This window comes from Acomys russatus, unplaced genomic scaffold, assembly GCF_903995435.1.
Source record: "Acomys russatus unplaced genomic scaffold, mAcoRus1.1, whole genome shotgun sequence".
NCBI classification, from domain to species: Eukaryota; Metazoa; Chordata; class Mammalia; order Rodentia; family Muridae; genus Acomys; species Acomys russatus.
In genome coordinates, this window is record NW_026131810.1 from 778,383 (window position 1) to 802,109 (window position 23,727).

Consider the following 23,727-nt stretch of genomic DNA (forward strand, 5'->3'; position numbering starts at 1 on the left):
CAACTTTAGAGGCACCAACATTGTTTGTTTTTTGGTTTGCTTGTTTGTGACAGGATTTCTCTGTGTAGCCTTGACTATCATGAAACTCACTATGTAGACCAGGCTGCGCTCAAACCTGGAGACAACAACATCTTAAATATATTTAGTCTTTAAAAACAAAAACAAAAAAACAAAATATTCTGTTTAGAGTAATTATGGTAGCAAGGCAAAGTTCTCTGAATGAAATTTTAGTTTTAAGAAGATTTTTGGGGCCTGGAAATGTTACTTAGTTGGTAAAATGCTTGTCTAGCATAGAGCATACACAAAAGTCCACGGTCCCATCCACAATACTCTAAAGCCAGCATGGCAGTACACTCCTGCAGTTCTCATACTCAGAAAGTGGGAGCACGAAGGTCAGATATTAAAGTCATCCTTGCTACAGAGAAAACTTGAGGCTAGCTTGCAGCACAGGAGCCTGTGCAAAAGAAAGAACGAAAGAAGGAAGGAAGAAGAAAGAAAGGAAAGTTAAGATCAGAGTACAAATCTCTTAATAATTTCATTAGATCTATAAAGTCAGATTACATTTCTTAGGCTCTGTTGCCACTTAGTGGTACATTGCTGTTATCATGTAAACCTGTCTTCTTCAGTGCTGTTATTGCTGTGAGCAAACACCATGACCAAAAGCAACACTTTATTTTGCTCACATTTCTGTTTCACAGTTCATCACTGAGGGCAGGTGGAGGAGGGCCAAGAATGCAGGAGGTGATGTACAGGGTTTGGAGAATAGTTGTTTACTGGCTTGTTCAGGATGCTTTCTTTCAGAAGCCAGAACCACCAGCCTATGCGTTGAAGCTCCCACAATAGTGTGGGATTTCCAAATCAACCAATCAAATAATAAGCCTGAAGGTTTCTCTACAGACCATCCAATTGAAGCATTTCTTCAGCTGAGCTTCCCCACCTCTCAGACAGATGATAGCTTTATGTCAAGTCAACATAAAACTAGCTAGGATGAAAATTAAATAAGAAATCTTGGCCTTCTTTTGGAGTAAGTGTCCCAGTGCCCCATTTCAGTCCCTACTTCTGAGACACTGGGTCTTATCCACATAAGGCTTTTTTTTTCACTGTCAAGAGCAATACAGCAACTATTTTTGTCACACTGAAAAGAAATAAGACCTAGGGTGAGTTTAACTCAGGAGCCATTCACTGTGCTGTAGACATTATCCACAAACTTGGGCCTCAATTCTTTCCTCTTAAAATGATAATACTAAGACCTGCCTCATAAAGTTGTTCTCATTAAGTCAGTTAATAGGGGACTTGGAGGATGTTACAGTAGGCAAAGTGCTTGCCTCTCAGGCATGAATACAGTTTTTCAGCACTTGCATAAAGAGTTAGATGTGACAGTACATGCCTGAAACCCCAGCACTGGAGAGCCAAAACAGGTAGTGGGGCACTTGCTGGCAGCCAATCTAGCTAAAATACCAGTTCCAGGTTCAGTAAGGTACCTTGTCACAAAAATAGGAGCAAGACTGGAGAGGTGGTTCATCAGGGAAAAGTGCTTACCTTACAAGTCTCATGAGCTGAGTGAACTGAGTCAATCCCAGAACCCGCATAGAAAGCCCTAAGAAACAGTATACATCTGTAATCCCAGCACTCACACAGTGAAATTGGTGCCAGAAAAAGGAGAATCACCTATAAGCTTGTGGGCCAGCTACCCTGGAGTACACAGCACAGCTGAAACAAGGAAACCATAACATTGGAGGGATAGAACCAATTCTTGAAAGTTGTTCTCTCTCTCTCTCTCTCTCTCTCTCTCTCTCTCTCTCTCTCTCTCTCTCTCTCTCTCTCTCTCACACACACACACACACACACACACACACACATATCACAGTGGAAAGACGTTGATGTCAATCTCTAGCCTCTACTCAACAAAACCACTTGTATTTGCAAGCACACCACACATGAAGGGTGGGATGGGGAATACAGAGACAGAGATAGAAAGAGTAATTAATATACTTAATCTGCTCACTGCCATGTCTGACACACACAAATATGAAGTGATGTGAAACACCATAAATTACTATGACATACTTCCTAAAATGCACAAGCATGAATGTTTACATGGGAAAACAAGGCTTCAAAGTTCTTTAAGTCTACTATATGCCAGGCCACCTTTAACTCACTACTAGAATGATTTTAAACTTAGAATCCTCCTGCCTCCACAGTGCACCACCATGACCAATTTTGACAGTGCTGGAGTTACCTCCAGGGACTCAATTATGTCAGACAATTGCACTCCCAAACTAATCTCCAGCCCACTTTTCTTCCTTCCTTTCTTCCTCTCTCTCTCTCTCTCTCTCTCTCTCTCTCTCTCTCTCTCTCTCTCTCTCTCTCTCTCTCTCTCTTCTCTCTCTCTCTCTTTCTTTCTTTCTTTCCTTCTTTCCTGTTTTGAAAGAGATTTTGTTATGTAACCCATGCAGGACTTAAAACTCTTCCTACCTTGGTTTCCTGGGTATCACATATGTGGAACATTATACCCAGCACTAAATAATCAAAATTTACTTCATGGTGTCACAATGAAGTAGTGACATAGTATTTGATGATTATGAAATCACAAGAAAACATCAAATGCTACAATGCAACCAATTTTACTATGTCAGAATAATGCTTTAATGATGTCATAATTCAGTTTGGTGGTATAATGATGTTCTGTTATGTCACAAATTCATGCTGGAATTCAGCATTATGGCATCATAATCAAATGGTGATATATTCTATGTGGTATTATGTTGACACAGGAGGATTGTGACACCAACAGTCAGCATTGTAACAGCACAATGGATCATTATGTCAGTCCAGTTGAGAATTTAATATAATGATTCAGGTCTGTACTTTCACAATATATTTTTAGATATTGCAATTTAGTATTTTGATGACACATTGAGTTGATTTTGTGATGCACAGTGGCAAATTATGGAGCACTGTACTGTTATAATAGACATTCAGTTGTCTATGGGGCATTGTGGTATCAGAAGAGCCCTGTAGTGTCACAACATCACATAATGGAACAAAAGACCCTTGAATTATCTCATCACACTTTACCTTTGTGATATCACAATGACCCATGATATATGACATTTGATAACACATTTGTATAATGAAATTGTCCAGTACAATGTTGTAATGACAACTGGATAATGCAATACCACAATCCACATTGTGGTAACTCTTTAATTTTATGTGTATGAGTATTTTGCCTGAATGTATGTTTGTGTACCACATTTGTGTCTTGTGCCCTAGAGGCAAGGCAAAGGTTTAGAGCCCCTGGAACTGGAGTTACAGACAATTGTAAGCTATTACATGGGAGCTATGAATCTAAACCAGATCATCTGGAAGAGCAAGTACTCTTAAGCTCTGAGCCATCTCTTTACAGTTCTTTGTTTTGTTCTGCATTAGATAAGGATAAATGGTCACATTTTTGCTTTATAGATGTGAGATTATTTCCTGTTATCCAAATCACTGATAAACACTGGTCTGTTAATGTCTATACTGGTGGCACTCAGAGGAAGGATAGCAGGCTACCAAGAAGAGACTTGATACCCTATGAGCATATACAGGAGGAATAGGTATCCCTCATCACAGTGATGGGGAGGGGAGTAAGAGTAAAATGGGAGAGAAGTAGGAATGGGAGGATACAAGGGATGGAATAACAATTTAGATGTTATATGAATAAATTAATAAAATATATTTTAAAAATATTTTGTTTCTTTTCACAGTTAAGTATGAATGTCACTCTCTAAATGACTTCAGTGAGTATATACCTCACTTGGAAGGCATTTACAGCATTATGTGTGTATGTAAGTATCTGTGTGCTAAAGCCAGAGGAGGAGATCATAAGTACATAAAATATCATGTTACTCTGTGAGTCAAGTGATAGTCATAGAAAAAACACTCTATAGAACTGAGGATGTAGCTCAGTGGAAAAGTACACAGGGTCTAAGTTAAGTTACCAGTACCAGGGTGAGAAGCCAGGTAAGGTGATACATGTCCCTAGGCATGAGCAGGAGGACCAGATGGTCAAGGTCATCCTCAACTACAAAGTGAGCCTGGGTCACATGAGAGTGTAGGAGAAGGGAGAGAAAGGGAACAGAGGCTGAGAGAGTGAGGAGAGAAGGTGGGGAGCTCGATAGTGAAGATGGGAGAGAAAGAGGCAGGAGAAAGAGATGGGAGAGAGAACCAAGAAATAGCGATAAGAAATAGTATACAGATACAAAGAACATAGAGATAAGGTAGAAATAGGAGAAAGGTGGGTTAGAGAGAAGAAAAAGGTATAGGCATAAGAAAAAAACAGGTGCTAGAAAAGAGAAGGAGAGGGGGAGAATAGGACAGGACAGGACAGGGGAGAGGAATCATGCAGAGTGAGGGAGAAAAGAGGAGAGAAAGGAGAGAAAGATAATGGAGAATCAGGGGAAATAGAGGAGAGGAAACTACAGGGGAGAAAGAGGGAGAGAGAAAGGTTGAGAGGTGAGAGAGACAGATGAGGGAGAGCAAAGAAGGAGGAAGAAGAAGGGAAGGGACACGGTGATAGGCAAGACTGGGGGTGAGAGAAGATTGAATGCATTGTGGAGACAGATAGACAGTTGAGAGAAAAGAAAAAGGATAATGTGAGAGTGGAGGAAGAGAGAGAATGAAAAGAATGAAGAGAAAGGATGGAAAGAGAGCAAGAGGGGGATTCAATGTAAAAACCTACTATATTTTGTCAGGTGCAGTGACATAAAGTCTTGGAAGAAAGAGCATGTTTATTCATGCCCATGAGGAAGCCTGGTCCTGAGTTTTTGTTCATGTTTCCCAGGTACCCTTAGTTCAGTCGGCCAACATGAAACTACAGGCTTAAATACTAGTTGCAGCTCCACTAGTATTGTTTCATTTGTAAGGTGATTGTGCCCATTAAAACCACTGCTCTACTTCTGCAATCATAATTCACCGACTAGGTGGACTGCTATAATATTTTCATATGTTCTAATTTTTTTTAAATATATGATAATTTTTTTGCTGAACCTCTGTGTGATATGCATAAATAGTAGAACTTTTCTTGCAGCTCAACCTTTACCACCATGTGACTGTCCATTCTGATCCACTGCCATTCTCCTGAAAGCAAATGCACTGCTGTTCTACTATGGCAGGTTCATAGTGCTTTTTCATTTTATTTTTTAAAGATTTATTTATGTATATAAGCACTCCATTTGCATGTATGCCTGTATGACAGAAGAGAGCATGCGATCACATTATAGATGATTGTGAGACACCATGTAGTTGCTGGGAATAGAACTCAGGACCTCTAGACGAGCAGCCAGTGCTCTTAACAGCTGAGCCTTCTTTCCAGCCTCTCATGTTCCCATCTTTATATCTGTTTGCTTTTTAGTAAATACCCATCATTTACACTGCAGCAGTAGTACATTGGCTGTGGCAATGACACTTTTGTGTAGTGCTATAAACTAAATGAGTGTGTACTGCTGTATTAGCATGTTAATGGACAGTAATATAGTAGTAAATCCTTGTGGCTACTGTCTAGACCTAGAGTTTCCAGGCATGCTTCTGCCATGCATTGCCGAGTACTGCATTATTGCTCTCTTTTCTCTCACTTTCTTCTTACTCTTCTTATTCTTCTCATTTTTTCACTCTCTGTCCTCCTCCTCTCATCTCTTTCTCCTCCCTATCTCTTCTTTCTCCCTCTCCCTATCTTCCTGATGTCTTCTCTCCAAGTTTTCTCCTCTTTCTTTCCCTGTTCTATCCGTCACCCACCCTTCTGATCTAGTGCTTTCCCCTCTTTTTTATTCTCCCTTTTCTTTTTCATTCTCTTCTATCCATTTCTCCTCTCCCACTCTCCTTCTCCTGTGTCTCTCCCTGTGTGTCTCTTCTCTCCTCTGTCTGCCACCTCTCTCCTCTCTCTTCTCCTTAGCTCTCATGCCTCTCTTCCTCCCCTTTTTTCCTCTTTTGTCTTTCTTCCTGTTCACTCCCACTCTCTTCCATATCTCTCTTCTCTTTCCTAACTTCTCTCTCTTCTATTCTCTATTCTTTCTCAACCCTCTCTCTAATCTCTCTCCTTTTATTCACTCTTTTTAGTCCTCTTTCCTTTCTCTCCTTGCTCTGTCACACTCCATTATATTAAATAAAGTAGATAGTTTGCTATCATAAATAATCTACCGCTTATGCTAAAGTGACTAAAATTTGGTATTAAATCATTTTGTGCAGTGTGTTTGTGAATGTGAAGAGAGAAAAGAAGTGGAGGTGTGTGAACTGTGAGAGTGCAATGTCATCAGCTTCAAGCAGCACATGAAGAGAAACCACCCTGTCTGTGGACACAGTGAAAACCATCAGGGGTGTCTTAGCTAGGGCTTCTGTGTGGATGGCTGCTTTGGTGGTGTGTGTGGGAATGGAAAGCCATACTTCCTACTATGCGGCAGCTGTGTGGAGAATTGCTGAGGCCTAACTACTAAGACTGAGACAAGTTCTGAAAAGTACCTTGAAATTGTGTTGTAGATACAAGACTCTTTGGATGACAACATCTTATTCTGTTAAAACATGGGAAATATATTTCTTTTTTCATATTAAAAAATTAATTTGACCTTCTCAGAAGTACTGTGGTTGGTTAGCTAGGGCAGAGTACATAGAAGTAGAGGAACTCTCTTCCCAGCACGTCTGAGGGCCATTTTTGGTATCCTGGGAAGACAGGCATAGTGGCATTGTGGCAGGCCCTTCATGGCAATGTTGACTATGTTAACCATGAGCTTCTTGGAAGGCTGAGGTCAGTGCCTTCATCTTTTTAATCTCAGAAAGTGTGTGGTTGAGAATTCAAATTGACAGTACCCACCATATTTCTGGCATTGGAACCAAGATGTTTTTCATGATAGAAAAAACATGTATTGCTCTATTTAAATGAGTTTCTATGAAAGAAGACTTTATATACATAATATCTACCTTTTCTTACTATTAAATCTTTAATGAATTTTTAAGACAGTTTGCTTAAAGGAATTAGTGTAGGTAATCAAAAATGTCACTTGGTTTTTACGCAATGATATATCTGTAAGCATCTGTGTACAAACAGCAGTTTTTACTGCATTTGTCCTATGTTAATGTCTACTCCTTGATTAATATCTGCTACTAAAATTTACCATCTCGACTGTGTGCATTTGTGTGTATATTAACTCACACTTTTCCTAAATGCATCTGAGGAAGTTTGATAACAGGGCTCACCTGTGAGAGTCAAAGTAAAAGCATCCAAGCTCAAATGTCAGCTCTGTCACAGAATGGTAATTTGTTCACATTATTTTTCAGAAAATAAATATGTACCATTATTAAGTTTCTCTGTCCTAATTGTGGAAAACAATTAAAAATTTAAATGAGCCTTACCAGCTTCTTGGAGCATGTCCACCATCAGCTGTAACATTTGCTGTTGCTTCCAGTGGACTTTACTACACTTCCCTTAGTCTGTCTCCAGTGCCTCAGGTATGCAGTTTGCTCATGTCTCCAGGAGATGGTACCAGAGTTCATTTTTGTGCACTCTGGGCTTTATGACTTCTTGAACATTTTATATCTGTCTAATAGTAACCAACCATTCTTACCAGAACTATGCGATGTTTATATTCATTTACTATATGCTTATTTAAATTCCAGAAAAGTGTGACATGTTAATTTCTGATAAAGATGAAAGACTAAAAGGTGAAGAATTTGAATTGTTAGATGACTGACTACCTCATTGTGCCATAAACAGCTCAGTTCCCTGACAGTGACCCACTAGGAGTAGCCATGGCCACAGCTACCAACAGTATGTTCTGAAAGGCTTAGTTTATTGTCCATTTTAATATTTTTCTTAGATAAATAGTAAGAATAGTGCTTAACATCACTCACACCATCAAATCTCCTTAACCATTTGGATGGAAAGAGGCATGGAGTGTAGACCAGAGGGTAAGATGAAATTTTTCCTCTTTTGTTTCCCACCTTATTTCTTGAGACAGGGTCTCTCACTGAACCTGGAGCTCACTGATTTGGCCAGACTGGCCACCTGCATCTGTACATGAGTACAAGTGTGCATAGACTCCAATAGGTACATAAATACTACACACACACACACACACACACACACACACACACACAGGTACTATTGATGACTTAGCTCTTTTTAAATTTTTTACTATATTTCTTTTTGCATATACATTTATGTTATTACACATAAATAAAATAAACTGCATACAGCAAAAAGAACCAGAAAACAATCAGGAATTATATAAATGCTGAATTCATAGTGTTTTGTCTATTTGTGTTTGGCAACCTTGAAGAAAACATCTTTCCTATCTTGGTGAGTCTAAAATTCTGGTTGTAAACCAATATATATCATATCTCATCTCTACAAACTTAAAACATCTATCTAGACCCAGAAACATCTTAACCCCTAAACAACCAAGCTTTCAGAAATATGGAATGCCCCACGAAATTATGTGTCATCCTTGCACAGGAGCCATGCTAATCTTCTCTGTATAGTTCTGATTTTAGTATATGTGCTGCCGAAGCAAGCAGGATGACTTAGCTCTTTATGTGCACTCCAAGTGTAATTTATTATACCTTTCCTGGGCTGGAGAGATGGCTCAATGGCTACGAGCACTTGTTGTTCTTGTAGGGGATCCCAAGTTATATTCCCAGTATCAATATGTCATTTCACAACACTCCAGTGTGAAGGAATTAAATGCATCCTTCTGGCATTTTTGGGCACCATACACACAGTGCACATACATACATGCAGGCAAAATACTCATACACATAAAATAAAAACAAAAAATAAAAGTAATTATCGACATCTTTTCCTATCAGAAGAGACACATAAACAGAATGAAGAAAAACAAATATGTATTTAGTGGAAATTGTCTATTAACTCAGAAATCTTTAAGTTTAATATTTTAGGGAATTTTCTACTACACTAGATGTGCTGAGCAAACCCGTTGCCTTGCTATATTTCTGTGCTGACTAGAGCCCGTGCAACATAAGGGAGGAGGATTGGTCGCCCAGATACATTTTATCTTTCTTTGTTGAGAAATGAACAAAATCCTGCCTTCAAGTTGCCATAGCTCTGTTGGAAAGAGTTCCTCTGGGCGACAAACATTAGAGGGGCAGACAGCAATCCTTGTTAACCCTCACAACCTTTAAGGAGTCTGACTGCTGCTGGTCCAGTTCTTCTGACCAGAGCCATGCTCATGCAAGTCCTGTCTCTTCTCTTAGTCATGTAAGCATTCTATTATCTCAAGTGATGCAGTTAGTTCGTGGAATAGGAGAACAGGTTCTGGTGGTGGTGGGAGGATGAGGGAGAATTTTCAAAACCTGAAGATATATTGTTGAATGAATCTTGAATAGATTTTTGGGAATCATTGATTTTTTTATTAAGTTAATATTTAGCTCTTTAGGTATTGAAAATAATGCCAATTTAGCAACTGTGTCAACTGCATTCCTTTGTTGTTATCGTTATGGAAATTGGAAACAAAAGCTGCTCCACTTATACTAAAATTAAACTTGAGTGAGTGCTTCTGAAGAGCTGATGTGCTATATAAGGATCAAAAGTAGACAAAATTAACTTCAACTTTAGATGTTAGGCAGTGATTACACCTCAAGACGCAGTGGCTGCAAGGAGTCCCCAGCCTTCTGAAGTGTTGACAGTGTTCTGTTTCTTGAGTTAGAGGATGAGTACATGGGGACTTTCAGAATGAAATACCACATTCCAGGGACTCAATGATACTTTGGGTGTGTACAATATTCATTAAAAAGAAAATGTTTAGTTAACGGTTTACATTTTGCATCATGTTTTGGTATCAAGTCATGGGTGACCAATGATGGCACAGTCTGCTTATTTGGGTTTTTAATGAAGAGAACATGGTATCCAAACCTGTCCCTAAGAAACCTATATTTGTTGTCCAGCTGGCAATGATTAGAACTGCAGCCTTGATGCCAGTCCTGAGTCTCTGCCTTGACAGATACCCATGCACTAGTTCAGTTAATGTGCCTAGCTGTAACAGGGAGAGCTGGCCTTTTCACCGGCCTTGGAACATTCATGTGGTGGGCACACCAAGGCCAGGAAGCCCATTTCCAGTCTCGTCTATCTGAGCAATCACTGGGATGGCTGGCAACAGACACTCTGCTACAAAAGCAACTACTGCTGCTGAGTGCACGCAGGTAAGCAGCATGGAGTATTTGTTCTGTGTTTCTCAGGGATTTGTTAAAGCACATTCTGAAATTAAATGTTTTTGTTCGAAAAGTACAGATAAAGCATAAACTGTTTGTCCCAATTTCCTCTTCAGAACTTGGTTTCTGCTGCAATAGGCATCAATCACATCACAGTCATAGATCCAAATCAGCGGAAATTTCTACCCAACTTTCTCCAAGGAATTGCTGAACAAAATAAACTTGTAATCACACACAAATAATGCAATAACTCAAACCCTGTGGCATTACTGGCATGCAAGGGAGCCAAACTGAGACCTACTTATAATAAATCAGATAGAAAAGAATTGTAGCTTTTATACTGTTTGAGTCTTTGAATTGATTTAATTCATGTTTTAAGAGGTGTGGCTTTGCAATATTGTATTGATAAAAGACATTTTTTGAGTTTTAAACACAAGACAATTTCACAAAGATCTGGTGTTTGAGACAGGGCCTCACTGTGTGGTCCTGGGTTGCAATCCTTTTACCTGTGCATCTAGAGAGCTGGTGTTACAGGCTGACAGAGACATGGAAATGAGCATTAGAAAAAAGTATCAATCTGTGTGGTTATAGACAATGTCTTGAACCAACATAAATGGCCACGGGGCTTTTTAGTAGAATTTAAATATAACTAGGATGGAGAAAGCACTTTGAAAGGACTGCTTACATTACTGTTTAAGCTTTGCTCCAGTCAAAACATTTACCTGAGATTGATAGGCTTTGGATCCATCAGGGTGGTTCTTTGATAAGCTGTCAAGATCCATTTTTTAATTCTTTTTTATGTATTGGGTGCACTGAAGCATGTGGCTTTGAATGTTCTGGCCATGTGCTCTGTCCCTGAGCCATTATCCTAGATATGTCCTGTTAAGGTGATCTTTAAGCAGCGAACACTGGATTATTATCCTTAAGGACCCATTGCTCTTGCGTAGGCCAGAAAATTATTTCTACTGCATTCCCAGTCCATTAAGTCCTTAGAACAGGGACTATTTATTGGTGTATAATAAAATTCTATAATGCTTTAATAGATGCATGTTCACTGCTCTGCTTGCACACTCATGTTCAGTGGTGTGCTGCTATATCCTTGTATGCGACTGTCTAGTTATATGAAAGCTGATATCAAACACACATGAGTCCTGCTGGAGAACTCATTACATTTGTGTGTTTCTGCAATAGTACATCTGTGTACAGCCACACTCTTAAATCCATCATACTACTTTGAAGAAACATGTATGAGAACTCCTGTAATACAAATCTCTGCACCCTCCCTATTTCATTTTTACGTGTGTTTTTGCACTAGTAAACCTGTGTGGACTGATGTTCATGGACATCTGTGTGTTCTGATTTACCAGGAAGCCCATGGATACACCATAGTAGAGCATCCTTGAGCACCTCTCTACTTCTGCACAAGTATATCTGTGTCCATGTGCAATGCAGTAGTAGTATCTTCATTTGCACTTCTTTACTAGTAAATATATATACAGTGCTGTCCCAGAAGATCTACGGGCATGCAGAAGTAATACAACCAGGTGTGCTGCTACATGTGCACACACAGGTGCACTGCAGAACCAGCACATCGATGGGCACTGTTCTGCTCCTATCACTGCTGTTTAATACAGGCATGTGCACTGTGATAGAAGTACTCCCCTGTGATATGTTGTTTCAGTACGTTCACGTGTTGTGCTGCAGCAGCAGAACATCTGTCCCAGAGCATTAGTGTGTACTGCAGTAGTAGCCCAACAATCTTTGCTGCTGTGTGCCCCTGGGCAGATACAGAGTCCAGAGACTCTTCACCATGGGCACAGCTTTCTGCATTTATCTAACTCTGTGCCCTTGTGTGCAGGTGTCTAAGCCTTTTCTATGTGGCGAACTAGACACAGGTATGTGCAGTTATTCTGATTAGTTATTCTTTCATAACAGCTTTTGGCCACTTTTCATGATTAGCTGCACTCCTGGATCAGGTGTCCCTGGTTTGCCTTATTAGCTACAGCTCAAAAAAAATGTCTTCCCATCCTGAATTAGCTGTGGCCCTCACCACAGTAAATTTGGTGTGAGCCCTAATTCTATACTTAGCACTAACCTAATCTGTAACTAGAAATACTACTCTTAACCCTAACTCTAACCTAAACATAATAACCCTATCCTTGAATACCTAACCTTGAACTCCAAACCAAAGTGTTAGGGTCAGAATTCTAACCCTAACACTTTGTCTAAGCTTAGCACCAGCCCTAATCCAAGCAATAGCTCTAACCTTACAATAGGCAAATGATTGATCATAACTAAAATACTAAATTTAATACTGATTATAACATAGGAACAAACATAACCATTAACCCTAGCACTAACCAAAACCATTGCATAAACCTAGCCTTAACCCTAACACTAAAAAAAGCTCTTCATCTGTTAAAAGCATAACTGAAACCATCTTGTGTAATAGTGCAGTGCCTGAGGACAAGGAATGACTCCTCATTTATGATATGGGGAATATAAAGATACTGTTTTACTTATATTCTTGCTGTGAGTTGCAACGTTCCCCGTGCTCAGAGTAACAAAGCACGCAAGAGTAGAGGCTGTCTGTTTTACTATTATATTACCAAATATATCTGTGTTTCTCCTGATTACCCCTCCCCACTCTTACACTTATCAGTTTCTTCTGAAACACTCGCCTCATTTTGCAACCACATACCTAGTTTCTTTGCTTGATCTTTTTAATGATTGTTTTAATTTTATTTTATTAGTACTCAAGTTTTACCTGAATGCATGTCTACTTACCCTATGTGTGCAAACTTTAGTGAAGTTCAATAGCATTGTAAAACAGGTAAAACTGGTATCTATAACCTGCCATCGCCCCCTTTAGGTGACCCTGACATAATTTACTTGATTGGTAGCCATTTGTTATTTTGTTTTTCTTAGATGTATGGGTTTGTTTATTTGCTTGCTTGCTTGTTTTTGAAAACTACTTGAGCCTCCTTTCATCAGCCGTTTGCTGGAAGTCTCATGGAGCCTCTGGTACTGATCTCTGCTATTTGCACTACTGTCGAGAACTTTTTTCTTCTGCTTGGTTGTTCCCCTTCAGGAGGAAACCTAATCGAAGAAAGCTGATTCTGATTCACTCGCTATGATTTCTCTTTATAGACCCCTTTTATTCCAAGAAATATTTCTGTTAAATTAAATTCTGTTAAACTGTCAAAATTTTCAGTTTGCTCTATGTTACTGAAAATACTGAGGTATTGCTTCTGAGAACTTAATATCACAATAACAAATCCCTGACATAATGAAATCATAAAAGTAAAAGTTTACTTAGTATCATGACACCCTCATCATCTTTTAGAATCTACAGAGGCAGCATGTGGCAGAGTTTTCCTTAATGACCAGAAATAAAGGATAACTAGTAGAAGTTAAAAGAAAGATGGCATGACAGCAAATTGCCTAAGCTTATAGTACATGGATCACTTACTGAAACATCCATGGATGCTCTCTGATTTTTCACCCACTTTTAAATAGCATGATAGCCATTATCATTAATGTTATTCTTAATTCTCTTGTATAAAGAATTCTAAGAAATGCAGATCATCAGAAACCAGGGACTCCAAAGCAATGTGATTTCTCCAGACATATCTTCGGACAGATGAGCAGTATCGGATGGGATTTAGTTGTGTACTTGAAGCGTATGGAGCCAAGTTGCTCACAGGTGTTTTCAACACAAACGTTTTTCAGGTATTAATCACAAGTCTCTAAAATTCCTTCATGACAAAAATATGTCGAGCACCATGACAGGGTTCTGAAAGGCACCTAGAGATACTCCAAGTACGTGCTTACTTTTAGCAAGACATCATTTTCAGTCACGAATCTACATATAATTGGCATTTTGAGGTTTCAAATCTATGATATGTATCTTCAGCAATGCAGTCTTACCCTCAACTTCCATTGGCAGCCAAGAGCAATGGCAATAGCCTACATTGTTTTGAGCCCCTTATGCCACCCTAGACAAATCATAGAGATGTTTTCTTCATCTGGAAAACTGAGAATTCTGCTGAATAAACTATGGATTCTGAAAGGAACATTATCCATCCGTGAAGTGATGCCATCATTCAAACCTTTTTATACTATATTTTAAAATAATGGTCCATTTTTAAAAGTCCATTTCTGTCTTTTACCAAAAAAGTAGTGATTTATTTGTTCTTTCTCTTTCTTTTTTCTAAAATTGTGATACCTAGAAACTGAGTGTTCTAGAGGCCTTGAGCGTAGTTTCTTGTAAACTACATGACATTGTGTCCCTATCTATACATCATTCATCCATTTACATATTTATATACAGAGATGTGTATTCATGTCTATATCCAAGTAATACAAACATTTCTGTTTCTTTTTTAATCGCGTTTAAGAGTGTGTGGATTTTAAAACTTCAACAAATAACTACTTTCCCTAATAGTGACTACTTGGCTTCTACATATTACTAGCAATATAATTTCATTACCGATAATTGTCTTAAGTCTTAAATTTTTATTTGAATGTTACATTTTTCATGTTTTAGTGGAATTTTGCAAGTAAGCAAAAACACAGGCTTGTGTACATTTGTAGAAATTAACAAATTTTAATTTATTTACATTGTTTTTCTAACTTTCACACATTTATTTGTAACTTATCCTACTCCTCGTAGTATAAAGTGGTAAAATGTTTGATAAAGCATCCACATTTTGTAATTTGGGGCACACTTTTACACATATACTAACAGTTCTCAATTTTCTGAGATTTTAAAATGGTTTAAATACTTGTTTTCTTTATAATTTTTCTGGAAGCTTGTATGTGTAATAGAACCCTTATTTCAGATTATAAACTTCCATCCTTGCAGTTGAATTGTGGCAGCAACCTACTGTTCAAAAAAGTAGTACACTATAGTACACTGTATGTAACGAATGCATGGTCTATTCAACAGCATGTTATTTAGTGGGACCCTGAGCATATTTCAGCCTAGGTTGTGTGGTAGGATAGGTGTGTCAAATTAACTTTTGACGTAACAATATTTCTAATGTACACTATCTTACTCTGCACATTCCTACTGCAAGACATAACATTTGTGAATAGGGACCAAATATATTTATGGGAATTCAGATGCTTTCCACACTTTTGCTTCAATGTTTAATGCCCTCTTACCAAATTTTTCTTATTTCTTTATAAGAAGAAGTAGGTTGAGTTTTGTATATTTATCGTTGTGTTTGTGAATAAATTTGAAAAATTATTCATTGTTTTTCTGATCAGGCAGAGGAACATTCCAGACTTCTGCTTTCCATGAGGTTTTTTTCTGCATGCAGTAGGCTTTTCCCTTATTATTAGCCTTATAGCTTTTCCTCTATACTCTGACTTGACCTATTATATATTTTTCCAGTAGAAGGCACTACTAATAAGGTTTACCTACTCAACAACACCGCCTTACTGCTGACAACCGCTGGAAAAGTACAAATAAAAGAAAGAAGATCCCAGGCTGATTATTCACTTAGCATCCACAAATTCTCTAGGCCTGTGTCCACTTTTGTGAGACCAGTTCTAATACATTTCATTGACACATCCCCTGGAAACTAGAGACATTAAAAACTTTTTCCACTTGCTAACTCATGTTTACAGCATCCCTGGCTAAGAAGAAACAAAAGTCTTAGGTTCTTTTAAATTCATCATGAGTCAAACTGTTGGAATCATGATAGATGCTACAATATCAATATTTGTCATTCCTTCTATTTCAGAAATGAGCCGTAAATAGCATGTGGCTTTTGTGGAAACATCCCTGAAAATAAGTGAATTCCAGAACACAAACTGGCACCCCACACTGCAATTGCCAGGGATTTGTGAGCTCAGGGCCATTTGATTAGTCTGGGGTAGATGAGCAAGGCCTTATGTGAGAGGCTATCAGGTCTAGGGAAGACCGACCAGGTGCCTCAGGTTTTCTGATGTATTTTACAGTCATCCATAGCTGAATTTTATCCTGGAAAAAAATAAATTCCAGACAGTGAAAAGTAGAATCTGTCATCCATGCAGGTCAAATGAAGCCTTGCTGTAAGGAAACATACAAAGAATACACTGAACCAGGAAAATACACCACTGCAAAAAGAAACAAGCTTTGGGACTTTTCTAAATTAAATAATACAAGTAAGTAAAAGGACACATGTGTTTACAACCCAAGAACATCCTACCCTACACCCTGATGTTTGCACATTTATTTTTCATAAGTCACACATGTCTCAGACTTGCTTTTAAGAGAAAGAACTTAGAAAAGCAAAGTTTGTAGTTAGAGACATTGGCCAGAAAACAAGAGAGGTTTTCTGTTGCAAACTGTCTACTTGCTGCTACTAAGTTCCTGTGCAAGAAAGAGGGGAGACTCCAAGCTCAGACTCAGCATCCTATTTCTTATGGAAGCTTTGGTTTAAAAGAATCACCTTTTTATTTTTCCTTCTCTTTTTTCTTGTTCTTCTTCTGATTTGTGGCATATTCCATCTGTCTCCTCTGGTTACTGCTTATTTCAGTGGCAGTAAGTCTCTCATATTTTCTCACAATCAAGAACATGAAGGGTGAAGAAGTGCAAGTTACTAAAGCCAACAGTGTTCCACTGTTGAGAATTCTCTGTTCAGCTCTGTACTCATGTTTTCATTGGATTATTCATTTTGAAGGTGTTTCATTTCTTGAGCTCTTTATATGTTTTGGATATTATCTCTTTGTCAGATGTAGGGTTAGTGAGGATCTTTTCCCAATTTGTAGTCTGCCATTTTGTTCTATGGACAGTGTCCTTTGCCTTACAGAATCTTTTGAGTTTATCGAGCTTCCATTTATTAATTGATCTTAGAGCTTGAGCTATTGGTGTTCTGTTCAGGAAGTTGTCTCCTGTGCTTATGAGTTCAAGGCTCTTCCTCACTTTCTCTTCTAATAGATTTAGTGTGTCTGGTTTTATGTTGAGGTCTTGATCCACTTGGATTTGAGTTTTGTGCAGGGTGAAAGACAGATCTATTTGTATTTTTCTGCATGTAGACATCAAGTTAAACAAGTGATATATTGAAGAGATGTGGAAAGAGTGTGAAACCTTGTCTTTTCCCAGATTTTAGCAGAATTGCTTTGGGTTTCTCTACATTTCCTTTGGTGGAGGTTATCAGCTTGCTATATATAACCTTTATAGTGATTAGTTTTGGGCCTTGTGTCCCTGATCTCTCTGACTGTTCTGTCATGAAAGAGTGTTGGATTTTGTCAAAGACTTTTTCTGCATCTCTCGAGATAATCATGTGATTTTTTTTCTTTCAGTTTGTTTACATGGCGGATTACATTGATGAGTTTTCATATGTTGAACCATGCCTGCATGCCTTGGATGATGCCTACTTGAGCCTGGTGAATGATGTATTTGAAGTGTTCCTGGATTTGCTATGCAAGTAATTTGTTGAGTATTTATGCACCTATAACCATGAAATTAGTTCTGAAATTATTTCGCTTTGTTGGTTCTTTATGATATTTAGAATGACTTTGGCAATGTTCCTGTTGTCTCTATTTTCCGGAATAGCTTGAGGAATATTGCTGTTTGCTCTTCTTAGAATATCTGATAGAATTTTGCACTAAAGCCATGTGTTGGGAGACTTGATGACTGCTTCTATTTCCTAATGGGTTATAGGACTATTTTCCTGATTTTAGCACCTTAACTTTGATAAGTGAAATCTATCAGGAAAATGGTCCATTTCCTTTTATTTCCAATTTTGTTGAATACAGGCTTTTGAAGTAAGACCTAATGATTCTCTGGATTTCCCCATTGTGTGTTGTTATGTCCTCCTTTTAGTCCTGATTTTATTAAATATGATACTCTTCCCCTGTGTTTTCATTAGTTTAGCCAAGAACTTGTCTGTCTTTTTTATTTTCTCTCAAAGAACTCGCTCTTGGTTCCATTGATTCTTTGTATTGTTCTCTTTATTTTATACATTATTTATTTCAGCCCCAAGTTGGGTTATTTCTTGTCCTCTTTTATGTTTGCTTCTTTTTGTTCTAGAGATTTCAGTTGTATTGGTAAGTTGCTAGTATGGCAGCTCTCCATTTTTTTTTTACAAAGGTGCTTAATGCTATAAACTTTCCTCTTAGCACTGTTTTCATTGTGTCCTATAAGTTTGGGTATGTTGTTTTTTAATTTTCATTGAATTTTAGAAAGTCTTTAATTTCTTTCTTTATTTCATGACTAACCCAGTGTCCATGAGTTTTGAGGCTTTTTGTTGTTGTTGAAGTTTAGCTTTAATCTATGGTGGTCTGGTAGGATGCATCAAGTTATTTAAATTTTCTTGTATTTGTTGAGGTTTCCTTTTGGCCTACTATATGGTCAGTTTTGGAGAAGGAACTGTGAGGTACTGAGAAGAGGATTTATATTTTGTGTGTGTGTTCAGCTGAAATATTCCTTAGACATCTATTATGTCCATTTGATTCAGGAAGTCTATTATTTTCATTATTTCTTTAAGTTACTTTCTTGATGATCTGTCCATTGGTGATCGTGTGGTGTTGAAGTCCCCCACTATTAATTTTTTGGGTTTGATGTGTGATTTAAGCTTTGTATTGTTTCCTTTATAAATGTGGCTGGTCTTGCATTTGGGGTATAGATATTTAGAAGTGAGATGTCTTTGTGTATTTTTCCTTTGATGAGTATAAAGTGTACTTCCTCATCTTTTTTGATTAATTTTGTTTAAAGGTCTATGCTATTAAGTACTAGAATGGAGATAGATCAGCCCTTAAAATCTAGGCTCACTTTATAAAATTGTACCATATATTAAAGTTTCTGCTATGCAGGGAAAATTAGAAAGCCATTATTATGAACTGAATATGACAGAAATCCAAATAAAATACAACTCATAGACTAATGCTCTTTTTGTTGTCCAAAGAGGAGCACATTGCCTACAAATGTGCTATCTTTCTGATCTGTACTATCTTTCTGATCTGAGACATCAGAGGATCACAGACCTGTAGTGAGTCACTGACCAGAGCAGTACTGTGTGTGTATCCAGCCTTTGGTGATTTGCATGTGCCCAGAGTACAGCCTACTTCTCTAAGTACTAGTTCATAGTCATGTCACACCCAGTGTTGGAGTCAGCCTCACACAGGTCACACAGAGACATGAAGGCCCTCAATCAGATACTGGGTTGCTGCTGCTCTGGCTTACAGGTAAGGAAGACAGCACTGGAAATTGATTTGACTCACTGTTGTCTGTGATACCTGGTGTCTCCAGAAGTTTTTTTATAATATTAATTGTGTGGAATTTTTTTCAATATCAGGTATCAGATGTGACATACAGGTGACCCAGTTTCCAGGCTCCCTGTCTTTATCTCTGGGAGAAAGTGTCACCATCACATGCCAAGCAAGTGAGAGCCTTAATAATTGGTTAGCATGGTATCAGCAGAAACCAGGTCAATCTCCTAAGTTCCTGATCTATAAAGCAACCAGTTTGGCAGATGGGGTCCCATCGAGATTCAGTGGCAGTGGATCTGGCACACAGTATTCTCTCAAGATCAGCAGCCTGCAGCCTGAAGATCTTGCAAGTTATTACTGTCAACAAGTTTCCTCTACCCCTTGCACAATGATTCAACCCATGACATAAACTAAGGAGGGAAGCAGAAGTAAGATACTCAACAGCTCCTTCCAGTGTGTCCAGCTGCTAAGATTGTTTCTGTTTGCTAAGAGTTAATGTCAATCTAATATTTTTATATAGTGTTCAGAGAAACTTCTTATGTCCTAAATCTCTAGCATTGAAAACAATGGAATGTTTCTCATGGCTCATATAAAAATAATTTTTCTCTGAGTAGCAGAATTATAGCAACAGCTGAGATTCATACAAATGGGTTGTAAGTCCCCTCAAACACAAACACTCACACAGTCTAACAAACATACCAATGTGGAATTATTTTGCAAGAAAATTTTTATCTAATTAAACATTAGAATCCTGAACAAGCAGGCTAGGGAAATAGCTTAGTGGTTAAGAACATTGGTTGCTCTTCTAGAAGACATTGTATTGATTACCAGCACCAACCTGACTGTTCACAAATTTCTATAATTCAAGTTCCAGGATATCTCAGCCCTTATGTCATCTTCTAAGAAATTGTGCCCATATGGTGCACCAACATACATAGGCAAATCACTGGCACACATTAAATAAAAATAATTAATTCTCACATATTTAAAATCCTACATGACTAGTATTCAGTAAAACAGAAACTGGGAACATATCATCCTTAAAATCTATAGTCCATTTTTTTCTGAAAGTAAGGCTGTCTGACCACAGGGTGCTCATATAACATATGCATGGAGAGAAGGAGGCTTTCCTTCATCACTGTGTCTATTCCTCTCCTTACTAGGAGGGCAAATGCCTTAGTTCCTTTTTTCTTTTCTGATTCTGATTTGCATAGTGTCCAACCCAAGGGATTCCAGTTGTCTCACGGTTACTACTATTGGTTCCCTAGAGGGCCAGCAGATTTCATAAAATGGAGTAGAACTTTCTAAGCATCAGAAGTTCATTATCTCAGCTTTGTGCTCTCTTTTCCGCTTAACCTCACATGAGAATGGAAATGGAGAAAAAGATTTGTCCAGGATTCCTCTCATAGAAGACATCTGAGTAATACCAAAGAATTAAATCATATCATCAATTTGTTTAGAGACTCTTTACCCAAGAATAACTGGCCATTCACCAAAAATTCTTCCTTTGAAATTTGTAAGGTGTGTGTGTGTGTGTGTGTGTGTGTGTGTGTGTGTGTGTGTGCGTTAAAGACAGTAAAGCTGTGATATATATTTTAATTACCTTGGCTCTTTATATAAAGGATATAAATATTGTCATCTGAAAAATTAGTCATATTTAGGAACCAAGTGTTCTACTTGAAAACATATACCAGGGCATGTTAGTGAACTGTGGTATGGACTATTTCTCTCTTGGCTTTAGATGTCTTGGAGTGTGATTAGTTTTCCAAATCCTATCCAGTGAGATGTCACCTTATAGCAAGCCAACCTGTATTTATTTACTCCATACAGTGGACTACTGATAACTAAAATCATCTTTTACACAGTGTGATGACATGTTATACACAGAAGAAGAAAATCTGAAAAGAGAAAGGATTGGTCCAATACAGATTTATAATTTTTCAGATGTGTAGTTTGTTCTGTGTCTCCAGTTATCTATACCTGTTGCCATTTCTGTTGTTTTATAATCAAGTGGAGATCTAAGCTAGTTTGTTTGCCTTCAGTTGTAGGCTCTCAACTATACAAAATAGAAACCAGGTAAGAAGAATGTCATGTGCTTCTTCAAATTATAGGTTCTTTGTCAATTTCCTATCATTCACTATAATCTCATTCATCTTCTTTTTTTCTCCTATGGGTTCTCAACCCTTGGAACCTCCCTTCAATGAAGGGAAAAGCAATCTCATTGCAGAAGCTTTAGACAGTGTGTCCCACAGTATATTCCATTATCTACACTTCTTTACTTGCAAATGTTCATTGCAGTGGCTCTTTGGTCTGGTATGAGGCCTCTGGCTTCTACTACTCTATCAATACTGGACCTCACTGGGACCCCTCATGGATATCCTGTTGTTGCCATGTGTCATGGAGGTCCTGTACTTCTGTATTAGTAAGAATGGACTCTTCATGCCTCCAGAAGTTCATTGATAGGGGGATGTTGGGGTGAGCCAATTCAAAGCCCTGGATCTGGGCCTGAGAGATTTCTGATTTTGTCAGCTCTTTAGCTTATCCACTCTTATGCTCTCAAGGCCAGCTCATTCCCCAACTCCCACAATCAGGGCCAGCCTCACAATCAGGGCCAGCTCTAGTCTTCTGTCTAGGCAATTTTGGGGGCTCCCTCTCCCATGTGTTTCACTGAGCAGGGAATAGGGTCATGTCTCCCACTCTCATAACCCCAGGGCCAGCTTTTTCACCTTCCATTGATGGCAACTAACAAGGAAGCAGAGGAGGGCATCTGTCCCTCATCCATGCTGCCACATGGCAGACAAGTGGCAGGGACATGTTTCCCAAGCTCATGCCATTAGAGACAGCCCACCTGCATCCCCTCCACCTGGGTCAGCTCTATTGTGCTTCCCAGATGACTTGCAGGGCACACTATTTTATGTGCTGCAGCTGCTAAGGGACAGGGACAGTTGTCTTGGTCTTATAAACCCAATGGCAAGGTCTGGAGTCTGCCCCAGGTGGTAAATAGAAAAGGGGGAGGCAAGTATCTTTTCCTAGTGCAAAACACTACACAAGAGACTAGTGATAGGGACAGGACTTCCATGGTCATATCCTAGGGGCTAAATCATCAACAACTCCCACAACTATCCTTCCTCTGAGTGCCACCAGGCCACAGTGTGTGGAGAAACCTCTCCTAAGTACAGCAGAGGGCTAGGGCTAGGGTCATCTCTCTTCTTCTAATGCTTCCTGGACACCTCTCCAAAGATGCTTAGTTGAAGGATGGTGCCATTTCTGCACAGCCCTCAGACATGAACATGTCCCCAGGCTGCAATCCTGACCACAGACCTCAGCTTAGCCTTTGGTGGTAACAGATTCTTGCTGCTGGAGGGCTATGGACCCAGATAAGGCCCATGGTTGGAGCACAGACTAGAGAACTACCATGGTCCCAGGAGGCATCACATGCTATCCATATCAAGCTGTTCTTCTCCAGATCTGCCAGAAGAGAGATCAAAATGTTGGAATCAGAGTCCATGGCAGGGATAACCTCAGATCCCCTTACTAGGGGACTTGCATTCTTTTGTTTTGCTTTCTATTTCATTTCTCTACAACTTACTTGCTCTTCTTAGAGTTTTCAGGGTCTCTGATTGGTCACAGGACTGCTAAGTTCTACTCCTGCATTATGGCACTGGGCAGGGTTCACCTCCCACATGCCCTGTTCCTCCAGGACTGCACAGCACTAGACTGGTCATCTCAAGCTAACTCCCTGCCTTGCCCCCACAACACTGGTCTCCTCTCCACCTGGCCATCTGAGAGGCCCATTATAGGGTTATCTGTCTTGGGTTCAATCCTGCCCAGGGCCTCCTGTCCCAGCTTGAGATTTTCTAGTCTCTATCTTGTTCACCTTCCTGGGAGCTTATCCATTCTCACCTGACACCAGCCTGATGGTCATCTTGGACTTGCTCTTTTCAGAGAATCTTAGTCTACTAATCACTCGTGTTCATAGGCTAGAACACCTAGCTTAGGTATAACCTCTTTCCTCTCTGCCACTTACCGATACATATGTGACACAACAGTCATACCTGCAATGCCCTTAGGGCCTGGCAGTAGTATATCCTTTACAAAAAGACTTCATAACTACAGAATCCCAGTACATCATAGACAAGGTATGGAGCATTGGCCTAATAAGTGTCATGGCAAATTTTGTAGCTTTTTTCTTTTTTTTTTTTTTTTTCTCTTTGTAGAATCAGCTGTTTCTTTTTTTTTTATTTTTTTTTATTTTTTTTTTATTAATTTATTCTTGTTACATCTCAATTTTTATCCCATCCCTTGTATCCTCCCATTCCTTCC

The 23,727-nt window shown here is 38.8% G+C and overlaps 2 non-coding genes across 2 annotated transcripts; both read right to left on the bottom strand.

Annotated features, from left to right (window-relative positions):
- Positions 1 to 8,443: 8,443 nt before the first annotated feature.
- On the bottom strand, positions 8,444 to 8,546 carry LOC127186515 (U6 spliceosomal RNA). Its single transcript, XR_007830393.1, has one exon. It is a non-coding gene; the product is annotated as a U6 spliceosomal RNA (small nuclear RNA).
- Positions 8,547 to 23,351: 14,805 nt separating this feature from the next.
- On the bottom strand, positions 23,352 to 23,481 carry LOC127186516 (small nucleolar RNA SNORA17). The gene has a single exon (XR_007830394.1). It is a non-coding gene; the product is annotated as a small nucleolar RNA SNORA17 (small nucleolar RNA).
- Between the last annotated feature and the right edge of the window lie 246 nt (positions 23,482 to 23,727).